This window comes from Micromys minutus (assembly GCF_963924665.1).
Source record: "Micromys minutus genome assembly, chromosome: 6".
NCBI lineage: Eukaryota > Metazoa > Chordata > Mammalia > Rodentia > Muridae > Micromys > Micromys minutus.
The window spans coordinates 76889525-76901504 of NC_137975.1; positions in this window are offsets into that span (position 1 = coordinate 76889525).

Below are 11980 nucleotides of genomic sequence, written 5' to 3' on the forward strand. Positions count from 1 at the left end.
CATTTCATAATGAGGAATTAAAGCGATTGGAATGTGCTTTAAATAAGAAATGTCTCTCATAGGCTCAGATACTCAACATCTGGTTCCCAGTTGTTAATACTGTTCAGGGAGGTTATAGAACCTTTGGGAGGTAGATCCTGGCTAGAGGAAGTACATAACTGAAATGTGCTTTCAATGTTCGCAGCATCACCCTGCTTCCTGTTTGCACTCTGTGAAAGAAGAAGATGACGGGCACCAATGAAAGGAAAAGTCACTGAAAGGAAAAGTCATGGGCACCAGTGTTGTGAAAAGATGATGTCCTGGGTTTCAACACCAATGTTAGGGGAAGGATGAGGAGAGTGGGGGCATATGGCCCATGGAGATGCGGAGAGGCCTGTGGGCAAGGGAGATGCCTCTGGGGGGTCCATGCTGGGAATCCCTTTTCTGAGGAACCAGCCACACAACAGTATACTACGGAATAGAGTTTATCCAGGTCATGGGAGAGTTAAGAGGGTGGTAGAGGCAGAGAGAGAGAGAGAGAGAGAGAGAGAGAGAGAGAGAGAGAGAGAGAGAGAGAGAGAGAGAGAGAGAGAGAGAGAGAGAGAGAGAAATAGAGAGAAATAGAAATAGAGGAGTAGAGGCCGGCCATGAGCATGTGGAGGAAGAGGGGGAAGGGAAGGGGAAGAGGAGGGATAGGGGTGAAAAAGCAAGAGGGCGAGGAGGCAAGAGGGGTCAAGAGAGATGAGGGGCAAGCATCCCCTTTTATAGTGTCAGGTCACTGGGGCGGAGCATACCTGGCTGTTGCCAGGTAACTGAGGGTGGAGTTTACAGAATCCCAACAGTCCTGCCTGTATCTGCAGCTCGTAGCTGTTTGCTTGCTGTTGCTTTGCCATTCACACGCAAAAGTATGATTATTGAGCTTGGCCTTGTTAGAGAAAGTGTGTCACTATGGCTGTGGACTTTTTTTTTTTTTTAAAGCCCACACTAGGCTTAGCATCTCCTTTTCTTTCAGCCTAGCGGTAAGAACGTAGCTCTCAACTACTCTAGGACCACATCTGCTTGCTGCTCTGCTCCCTGCCACATGGTTTCCAGCCATGATGACAAGGGACTAAGTAAGCTCCTGAAACTGAAGCACACCCCCAATTAATGATCTCCTTTATGAAAGTTGGCTTTGTTGTAGTGTCTCTTCATATCAGTAGAACTGGGTCGAAGATACAGATTTTACTGTACTAAGTGTTTTACATGTTTGATTTTTTTTAACTTGGTTTCTTTTTCATCTATTATTATATATGTATTTGGTTTCTGCCTTTCGATGAATCAGTAATTGAATATTTAGTGCTGAGGACTTCTTTGATTTTTTAATCAATCAATTCTGATCTTGGCATAAAAGTCTGCACAAATCTATACTTTCTTCTTAATGAAAAAAATCCACTTGTGATGACTATCAGGTAACAGGTATTTTTTTACACTTGATATCAAGAAAAAGTGGTTTAAACTTAACTCTTACCTGAAGTCTCAATGAAATCTGTGGCATATTCTACTTGTAAAATATTCTACTTATAAAAGTTCTACTTTGGGTGTGATCCATGTAAGGATTCATCTTACATGTCATAACTCCTCATCTTGACAGCAAAGTAGAGCACCATGTACTGAACCTTCCTTCAGAATGAAACCTAACATTGACTCCTTTGGATTCCAAGGTGGGAAAACCAGGAAAATTCCATCCTCAGCCATGTTGTCCTCTGCTTGGAGGACTGACGATGCTTCTACTCCTCTTACAAAAGGATGAGAACTTTTACTTAATGTGCCCAATCACAGATATATAATCACCTCTGATTAAACAGTATACATTGTTATTATGATGTAGCAGATGGCTAAGATTCCCTGCCTCTGAAATGTGAGCTAAGTGAAAATAAACAAGGATACAAGTGGTGTCTCATTTTTGTACCATATGAATGCACCCCTACCACTATTCTTTTCATTTTCTTCAATAATTTAGTTAGCTATTTATTGCAATAAATCTTACTGCAGCTGTTTCAATTAAATTATTCAGGATAAATCCTTTTTGCCAAAATTCCAGCTGCTTCTAATCCTTTTTATGTCGTATTTGGAAAATACATTAAATAAGAAAGTAGTTTCCACTACATAAAATAACCTTCCACCTTGTTTATCATTTACTCTTCTACAAATTACATTTTCAGGCCTTCTTTCTCTCTTCTATTTGAAACTAACTATTCTAATTACACAGTCTTAGGTTATTCCATATTTTTCCCATTTCTTCCTGAATTTGTTCTTTGTCATTTATATTCTTCTAATTTCTCACCTTCCTACTACTCTTTCTTGGCATCCCCAGTTCAAAATTCTAACTTTTTTGCATGTGTGGTCATGTGTTCAGAGAGCATATACATGTATGAATGTATATATGGAGGCCTGAAGTTAGCACAGAATATCTTCCTTGATTTCTCTCCACCTTGTATTTAAAGGCAATATCTCTCACTTGAATCCAGAGCCAAAGATTCAGCTACTGTGATTAACCAGGTTCTTTAAATAATCTCCTGTCTTTCTTTTATATGCTGGAATTACAGCTGGACCACCACATCTACATGATACTTTTGGGGGTGCTGGGCAATCAAGTTCTGTTTCTCACACGTTTGTACAAAGAGCTTTATACATCAAGTCGTCTCCCAGCACCCGTTTTGTTTGCAAAGGATGAAGCACTTGGTGAATATGTTTGAGGCCCTGTGTTACATCCATAGCACAGTAAAAATAATAAGGATAATAACCTACAACAATTCCCTTACTGTTATCTACCATTTTGTGGTCTTTGCTTGGCATATTCATGGTAAACCATGTTAAAAATATCAAACATAAACTTAAAATAATTCATAAGCTTTAAATTGATTGTTCTGAGATAGCTTATGTCCTTCCAGAGACATCAGTCCCCCGTAGCTCCGGTGTATCCATTCTCTGTATGCTGTAGGTAAAACAGCACTTTTGAAGTAGTCTCTCTAGTCTGAATCATTGCATTCAGTGTTCCTTTAAGAGTCATCCTTATTTCAGGTACAATAGTCCCAAGGTACAAATTTTATTACAGAATATTGTCTCTATTGTACTACATTAGCTATTATTATTTTGTCGTTAACCTCTTACTGTTCTTGGTTTGTAAGTTACCCTTGACCATGAGATTATATTATGGAGAAGGAATGTGATTGCTGTCACTGGCATGCATTCTATCTTAAGTAATATGTGGTGTCTATAAGTTTCAAAATGACTAAAACATTTTCAAAGTGGACAGAGAAATAACTACTCTGCAGTTAAACTGATTAATATAAACCAACATTTTAGAAATAAATAATCAGAATAACTACATTGGAGGGAGGATCAAAGCAATATTAAATATTGTGAGAATAATGTAGCATTAAACTATAGAAGAGTATCTAAAAATATCTTACCTTTATTATTCCTCAACAAATAGTAAATATCATTATTAACTCAGGCATTTGAAAGTTGCTACACTAGAATAACAATTAAAAGGGAAGAAATAGAGTTCATAGTTAAATTCCATTAGAAGTGACCTACTGTTCCATTCAAGATGGGACTGTAGTAATCAGGTTGTTTCTCCTACCTGAAAGAACAAGACACACCACTGAACAGGCACATGAAATAGTTCCGAAGCCCTGCAAGGAAGTGAGAGCCACACTGGTGGAGAAGAACCTTATAAGATATTAGCCTGCTCTCTTAGGAAAGGGTTTTGACTACAGAAAGGAGAAACGGGTGTTTCTCCCTGAATGGAAGTGATGCTTTTGTTAGCTTTTGAGTCTAGAACACTCATAGTTGTTTGTGGACCAGAGTAATGAAAAGAGAACTACCAAAGGGTATCGGGATTCCCAGGAACACTACAATTGCAAGGAGAAGTGAAAAAGGGCAATCATTTCTAGAGATGTCTCTAACTGAAGCTAATTCAGTACAATCAGATGCCATCACCATGAAAGCAGCTTCGAAAACTCTATCCTGATTTTAAACCTAAGGAAAAATGCTGGATATGTCACTATATTTTCCCACATATATTAAAGTTTCTAGTTAAGCTTCTAGAACTACAGACTATAGCTTCTACATTAAATACATGTCAAATGTAAAAAATGGAAGACAATGAAGTACAAAAGAAAATATTAGAGGTGGAAACTAGAATTAAACTCGGTAGTGGAAAATAATTAAAAATATAACATCAGTTAAATGTGCTTAAAGAAGACAGAAAAAATTTAAAAAGTTATGAGGAACAAAATTTAAAAATACAACTGTAAAAGAAGGGCCATTTCCATATTGTACGTACCAAGAGAAAGAAGCAACTCAACAAAATCTAAGGGTGAAAAAAGGCTTAGAAATAAGAATAGAAAACAAAGTCAAATTGATAAATAACAGTAGTAGAAACCATGTGATAAAAGGCAAATATAAAAGCTCTCAGGCAGCATCATTCTGAAAGGCACAATCCCAGAAGCTTCCTGTCTAATATCAGAAAGGAGACTAAGATAATGGGTGGTCATTGTCCCTCTTTAAAATGTGCACATTTACTGTACATTTGTGTGTAGTACCATCTATGCCATAGCACATATGTGCAGGGAAGAGAAAAATTCTGAGAAGTCAGTCCCATCTATCCTCTATGTGGTTTCCAAGGATACAATGTGGGAGGTTACAGTGTATACCTGCGTGCTCCACCTACTTAGCCACCTCTTGGCCCATGCCATCCCTTTTATTCAGCGCTAACTTGCATCATTGTCCAATGCAATGCAGCTAGGACAAGAAAGGAATTGCCATTCAAGCTTTATTTTACTGTCTTGAATGGACTTATTTCATTCATCTCTCTTTTTTTTTTGTGCATTGCTTAGGTTTAGTTTTATAACAATTGCTTTTATTTTCCTTTTTTATTCAGTTATTTTTATGTCTGGATGTCCTTTCAGGTTGTTCTCATTAGAGACCATTCATTGCTTTGTACAAGCATGGTAGAGGAGAGATGATGGTGAGGGGTCATTGATACTGAAGACCTATCCAAAATGTCTAAAAACCTATGAGATTTTCTCAAAGCTTATACAAACACATATAAAAAGAACCAGAATTGAGTTATACCATAATGGGATAAAAATGGCACTTCACGACATCATATGCTAACAAATATATAGCTATGTGCCATGAATTGGTTAACCCTTTTGCAGTTGTTGGTTAGTGAAGTGCCAAAGACACCCAAACATTGCATATGTTCTTAATTACTGTCTGGAATCTGATACCAAGATTTTCCTGCCCCCCCCCAAAAAAAGGAAAAAATAAAACACATTTTTGAGTCACAGAACACAGAGTAATGAAGATCCTATTGATCTACAAGGATAAAAGACCTTTCCATTTTATATTGCTTTCATCAATTTCTTTCATTAATGTCATTTTTTTTTATTTTTATTTTTTTTAAATTTTATTTTACAAAGCAAAGATAAATGTACAGATTTTAAACATTTTTTGCTTAAAATTATACAATTTTTTGTCAATACTTTTTTCAGATTTTAAAATAATTTTTACATAAAACTATATGATTATAGTTTTTAGTCATTACTTGATTTTTTTTCAAGGTTTGATTGTATGCCTTGAAAACTTAATAGTTGCAATGAGCTAAAGTACATGTAAAACAAAATGTAACATGGAAATAGTTAAAGTTTTCTTGTTTTGTAAATATTTTTTTGTTTTGTTTTGTTTTCTTTATTTCTTGGACTTCATACAGTCTGTGAGTTGTTTCTGGGGGAGTGCAAGCCTCTGGGGTTAGCATCCCACTATCAGTGACTGCATATTATGTCTGTTCTTTTGTAACTGGGTTATCTCACTCAGGATGATATTTTCTAGATGCAGCTATTTTCTTAAGAATTTGGTTAAGTCATTGTTTCTGGTGGCTGAGTAGTATTCCATTGCATATATGTACCACAATTTTTGTATCCATTCATCTTCTGAAGGACATCTGGGTTCCTTCCAGCTTCTGGCTATTATAAATAGAGCCACTATGAACATTGTGGTGCATATATCTTTGTTGTGTATTAAAGTGTCTCTGGGGTATATGCCCAGAAGTGGAATAGCAGGGTCTTCAGGTAGTACTATATCCAATTTTCTGAGGTATCGCCAGACAGATTTCCAGAGTGGTTGTATTAGCTTGCAACCCCACCAACAGTGGAGAAGTGTTCCTCTTTCTCCTAAGCCTTGCCAGCATCTGCTGTCATCTGAGTTTTGGATCTTGGCCAATCTGACTGGTGTGAGGTGGAATCTCAGGGTTGTTTTGATTTGCATTTCCCTGATGGCTAAGGATATCAAGCATTTCCTCAGATGTTTCTCGGCCATTCGGTGTTCCTCAACTGAAAACGTTTTGTTTAGCTCTGTACCCCATTTTTTAATAGGGTTATTTGATTCTCTGGTGTCTAGTTTTTTGAGTTCCTTGTACACCTTGGATATTAGGCCTCTGTCTGATGTGGTGTTGGTAAAGATCTTTTCCCATTCTGTTGGTTGCGGTTTTGTTTTCTTGACAATGTCCTTAGCCTTACAGAAACTTTGCAATCTCATTAAGTCCCTTTTGTTAATCTTTGACTTTAGAGCTTGAGCCATTGGTATTTTGTTCAGAAAATTTTCTCCTGTGCCTATGTGTTCTAAGGTTTTCCCTACTTTCTCATCTAATAGTTTCAGTGTATCTGGTTTAATGTGGAGATCTTTGATCCACTTACACTTGAGCTTTGTACGAGGAGATAAGAAAGGGTCTATTTTCATTCCTTTGCATGCTGAGTGCCAGTTGGACCAGAACCATTTGTTGAATAGACGTCTTTTTTTCATTGAATGTTTACTGCTCGTTTGTCAAAAATCAGGTGACCATATACATGAGGGCTCATTTCTGGATCTTCTATTCTATTCCATTGATCCACATGCCTATTTCTGTACCAGTACCATGGAGTTTTCAGCACAATTGCCTTGTAATATAGCTTGAGGTCAGGGATAGTGATTCCCGCAGATGTTTTTTTGTTGTTGAGGATGGATTTAGCTATTCTAGGTTTTTTGTTATTCCATATGAAATTGCACATTGATCTTTCCAATTCCATGAAGAACTGTGTTGGAATTTTGATGGGGATTGCATTGAATCTGTAGATTGCTTTTGGTAGAATGGCCATTTTTAAGATGTTGATTTTTCCAATCCATGAGCATGGGAGATCTTTCCATTTTCTGAGATCCTTCTCAATTTCTTTCTTTAGAGGTTTGAAGTTCTTGTCATACAGGTCCTTCACTTGCTTAGTTAGAGTCACACCAAGGTATTTCATAGTTTTTGTGACGATTGTGAAGGGTACGTTTTCCCTAATTTCTTTCTCCACATGTTTATACTTTGAGTATAGGAAGGCTACTGATTTGTTTGAGTTATTTTGTATCCAGCCACTTTGCTGAACTTGTTTATCTGCTGTAGGAGTTCTCTGGTGGAATTTTTGGGGTCACTCAAGTACACTATCATGTCATCGGCAAAGAGTGATGTTTTTATCTCTTCCTTTCCGATTTGTATCCCCTTGATCTCCTTTTGCTGTCTAATTGCTCCAGCCAGGACTTCCAGTACTATGTTGAATAGGTAGGGGGAGATTGGGCAGCCTTGTCGAGTCCCTGATTTCAGTGGGATTGCTTCAAGTTTCTCGCCATTAAGTTTGATGTTGGCTGTTGGTTTGCTGTATATTGCTTTTATTATGTTTAAGTATGGGCCTTGGATTCCTGTTCTTTCCAGGACTTTTAACATGAAGGGGTGTTGGATTTTGTAGAAAGCTTTCTCAGCGTCTAGTGATATGACCATGTGATTTTGGTCTTTGAGTTTGTTTATATGGTGGATTACGTTGATGGATTTTCTTATGTTAAACCATCCCTGCATCCCAGGGATGAAGCCTACTTGGTCATGATGAATGATGGTTTTGATGTGTTCTTGGATTCGGTTTGCAAGGATTTTGTTGAGTATATTTGCATCAATGTTCATAAGTGAGATTGGTCTGAAGTTCTCTTTCCTTGTAGGGTCTTTGTGTGGTTTAGGTACAAGGGTTATTGTAGCCTCAAAAAATGAGTTGGGTAATATTCCATCTGATTCTATCTTTTGGAATAGGTTGGAGAGTATTGGTGTTATATCCCCAATAAATGTCTGATAAAATTCTGCACTGAACCCGTCTGGCCCTGGGCTTTTTTTGGTTGGGAGGATTTTTATGACTTCTTCTATTTCTTTAGGTGTTATAGGGTTATTTAGATGGTTTACTTGGTCCTGGTTTAACTTTGGGACCTTGTATCTGTCTAGGAATTCGTCCATTTTCTCCAGATTTTCCAATTTTGTGGAATATAGGTTTTTGTAGTAGGATCTGCTGATTTCTTGAATTTCCTCAGTTTTAGTTGTTATGTCACCACTTTCCTTTCTGATTTTGTTAATTTGGATACTCTCTATTTGCCCTCTAGTTAGTCTGGCTAGGGGTTTATCAATCTTGTTGATTTTCTCAAAGAACCAACTCTTTGTTTTGTTGATTTTTTCAATGGTTCTTTTTGTTTCTATTTGGTCTATTTCTGCCCTAATTTTGATTATTTCTTGCTGTCTACTCTTTTTGGGTATATCTGCTTCCTTTTGTTCTAGGGCTTTTAGCTGTGCTGTCAGGTTGCTGATGTGAGCTTCCTCCAGATCCTTTTTGGAAGCACTTAGGGCTATGAGTTTTCCTCTCAATACTGCTTTCATTGCATCCCATAGGTTTGGATATGTTGTGTTTTCGTTTTCGTTGAATTCTAGAAAGTCCTTAATTTCTTTCTTTATTTCTTCTTTGACCCTGCTATCCTTTAACAGAGCGTTGTTTAGTTTCCATGTGTATGTGGGCTTTTTACTGTCTTTGTTGTTGTTAAAGACCAGCCGTAGACCATGGTGATCTGAGAGGATGCATGGGAGTATTTCAAACTTCTTATATCGATGGAGGCTCGTTCTGTGTCCAATTATGTGGTCAATTTTCGAGAAGGTGCCATGGGGTGGTGAGAAGATGGTGTATTCTTTTACTTTAGGATAGTATGTTCTATTAATAATTATAATTAATATATCTATTAATTCTAGTTGGTTCACATCTCTGCTAGTTTTGCAGTGTCTTTGTTCAGTTTCTGTTTCCCTGATCTGTCCATTGGTGACAGTGGGGTATTAAAGTCTCCCACTAATATTGTGTGGGGTGAAATGTATTTTTTGAGCTTTAGTAGGGTTTCTTTTATGAATGTGGGTGATTTTTTACTTGGAGCATATATGTTAAGGATTGAGAGTTCCTCTTTACAGATTTCGCCGGTAATGTGTAAAAAGTGTCCTTCCTTATCTTTTTTGATAACTTTTGGTTGGAAATTTACTTTATTCGATATTATAATAGCCACTCCAGCTTGCTTCTTGGAGCTGTTTGCTTGGAAGTTTTTTTCCCCACCCTTTTACTCTGAGATAGTGTCTGTCTCTGTCTCTGAGATGAGTTTCCTGTATGCAGCAAAAGGCTGGATTTTGTTTATGTATCCAGTCTGATAGTCTATGTCTCTTTATTGGGAAGTTGAGACCATTTATGTTAATAGATATTAAGGAATAGTTGTTTCTGTTTCCTGCCATTATTGCTTTTTTGGGTTGAATTGTGTCTGTGTTTTTTTCTTCTTTTAGTTTTCTTGTTTAGGAGTTTTCTTGTTTTTAGCAGGCTGTATTTTCCCTCATTGTATTGGGTTTTCCACCTATAATTCGTTGTAGTGCTGGTTTTGTGGTCATATATTGTGTGAATTTTGATTTGTCTTGAAATATCTTTGTCTCACCATCGATGGTGATTGATAGTTTTGCTGGGTATAGCAGCTTGGGCTGGCACTTGTGCTCTCTTAAGGAGTGCATGATGTCTGTCCAGGCTCTTCTAGCTTTCATAGTCTCTGTTGAGAAATCGGGTGTGAGTCTGATTGGTCTCCCTTTATATGTTACCTGACCTTTTCCCCTTACTGCTTTTAGTATTCTTTCTTTACTTTGGGCACTTGATGTTTTGACTATTATGTGTCAGGAGGTATTTCTTTTCTGGTCCAACCTATTTGGAGTTCTGAAGGCTTCTTTTATGCTCGTGGTCATCTCATTCTTGAGGGTAGGGAAGTTTTCTTCTATTATTTTGTTGAAGATATTTACTGTGCCTCTTAGTTGATACTCTTCTTTCTCTTCTATTTTTATTATCCTTAGGTTCGATCTTCTCATTGTGTCTTGTATTTCCTGGACATTTTGGGTTAGGAGCTTTTTGTTTTTTGCATCTTCTCTGGCTGTTTTGTCTATGTTTGCAATGTTGTCTTCTGCCCTCGAGATTCTCTCCTCGATCTCTTGTAATCTATTGGAGATGCTTGGTTCTGTGACTCCTGATTTCTTTTTTTGGTGTTCTGACTCTAGGTTTATATCTTTTAGCGTTTTCTTTATTGTGTCAATTTCTGTTTTAATTTCCCTCTTCCATTCCTTTATTTCTTTGGTTCTCTTTTCCTCTAGTTCTTTGAGTTCTTTGAGTGTTTTTCTTGTTTCTTCTTTAAAAGCTTCTGAATCTTTTTGCTTTTCCTCCCTTTCTTGTTTCAGTATCTCTATCAGCATCTTGAGGTATGATTTCAGGTCTGTGTCTTCTTTTTCTGGAGTGTTTGGAATTCCGATGTTTGCTATTATGGGAGAGCTGGGTTCTGGTGTTGCTAGATTGTCTTGGTTTCCTTGGGATATACTCTTTCTCTTTCCTCTTGCCATTTTGTTGTCAGTGATATGTTCTTGCCTTTTCCTTGTATCTGGTCTGTGTCCCTGGTACACTTTCTGTGTGCACTCCGCAGAGATCTCTCTACTCCTCGGCAGCCCAGGTTTCGGGTGGCAGCTGGTTCAGGCCCAGCTCTGTGTCCTGAAGTCGCCTCCAGGTGGAAACAGAAGTTCTAATTTTCTGTTCCCAATTGCAGTTACTCAGCCTCTATGAGCCAGCCCCCGTTCCGGGTGGCAGCTGGGCCAGGCTCAGCTCTGCGTCCTTCGTTAATGTCTTAATGTTTTACTATACAAGTCATTGGTTCAGTGCCCTACCCCATCTAAATGAGGCTGTTGTAAAGGGCACCATTTCCCTGATCTCCTGTGCACTATTTTTGTTCTTTGTAAAGATGTAGGCTACTGACTTATGTCTGCAATTTTGTATCATACTTTGTTAAAAGTACTTATCAATTGTAGAAGTTTGATAGAGTATTTGATGTATAAAACCATATGATTCACCAATAAAGATATGTTGACACTGTTTTCTTCTATCCCTTGATCTAGTTTTAATTATCTCATTTTATTGTTCTAGCTAAAACTTCAAGTACAATATTAAATATGTATGGAAAGAATAAATATTATTCCCTGTCTTGTTTTTTATTTTTGTGAAAAAGGTTGGAATTTCTCTTTATTTGGATTGATCTTGGCTGTGGATTTGCCAAAATCACATTTATTATATTTAAATATATCTTTGGTCTACAGAACTTTTCCCATGATGGGTGGTGAATGTTGTCAAAGGTCTTCTCTGTAACTAATGAAATTATTATGTAGTTTTTTTTTTTGTCTTTCAGTTGTTTATTTAGTGGGTGACATATTTATGTTGAACCATCCATGCATTTCTGGGATGAAGCCAACTTGATCATATGAATATAATCTTTCAGAGATCTTCTTCTACACTGTAATTTACTTTATAAGTCTTAGAAATTTTGCATCTCTCTTCATAAGAGATATTGGCTTATAGTTTTATTTTTGAAAAACATTAATATTAGATTTGAAAGAAAAAGGAAATCTTCTTTCAGTTTCTTTTTTGCTGAATAATTTGAGAGGTATTGATGTTATTCTTTGAAGGCCTGGCAAAATTCTGCACTGAATCAATATGACCCTGAGCTATGTAAAGTTGGGAAATTTTTATTTACTTCCTCAACTTCACTAAATCATATGGGTTAATTTATAATGCTTATCTGATCT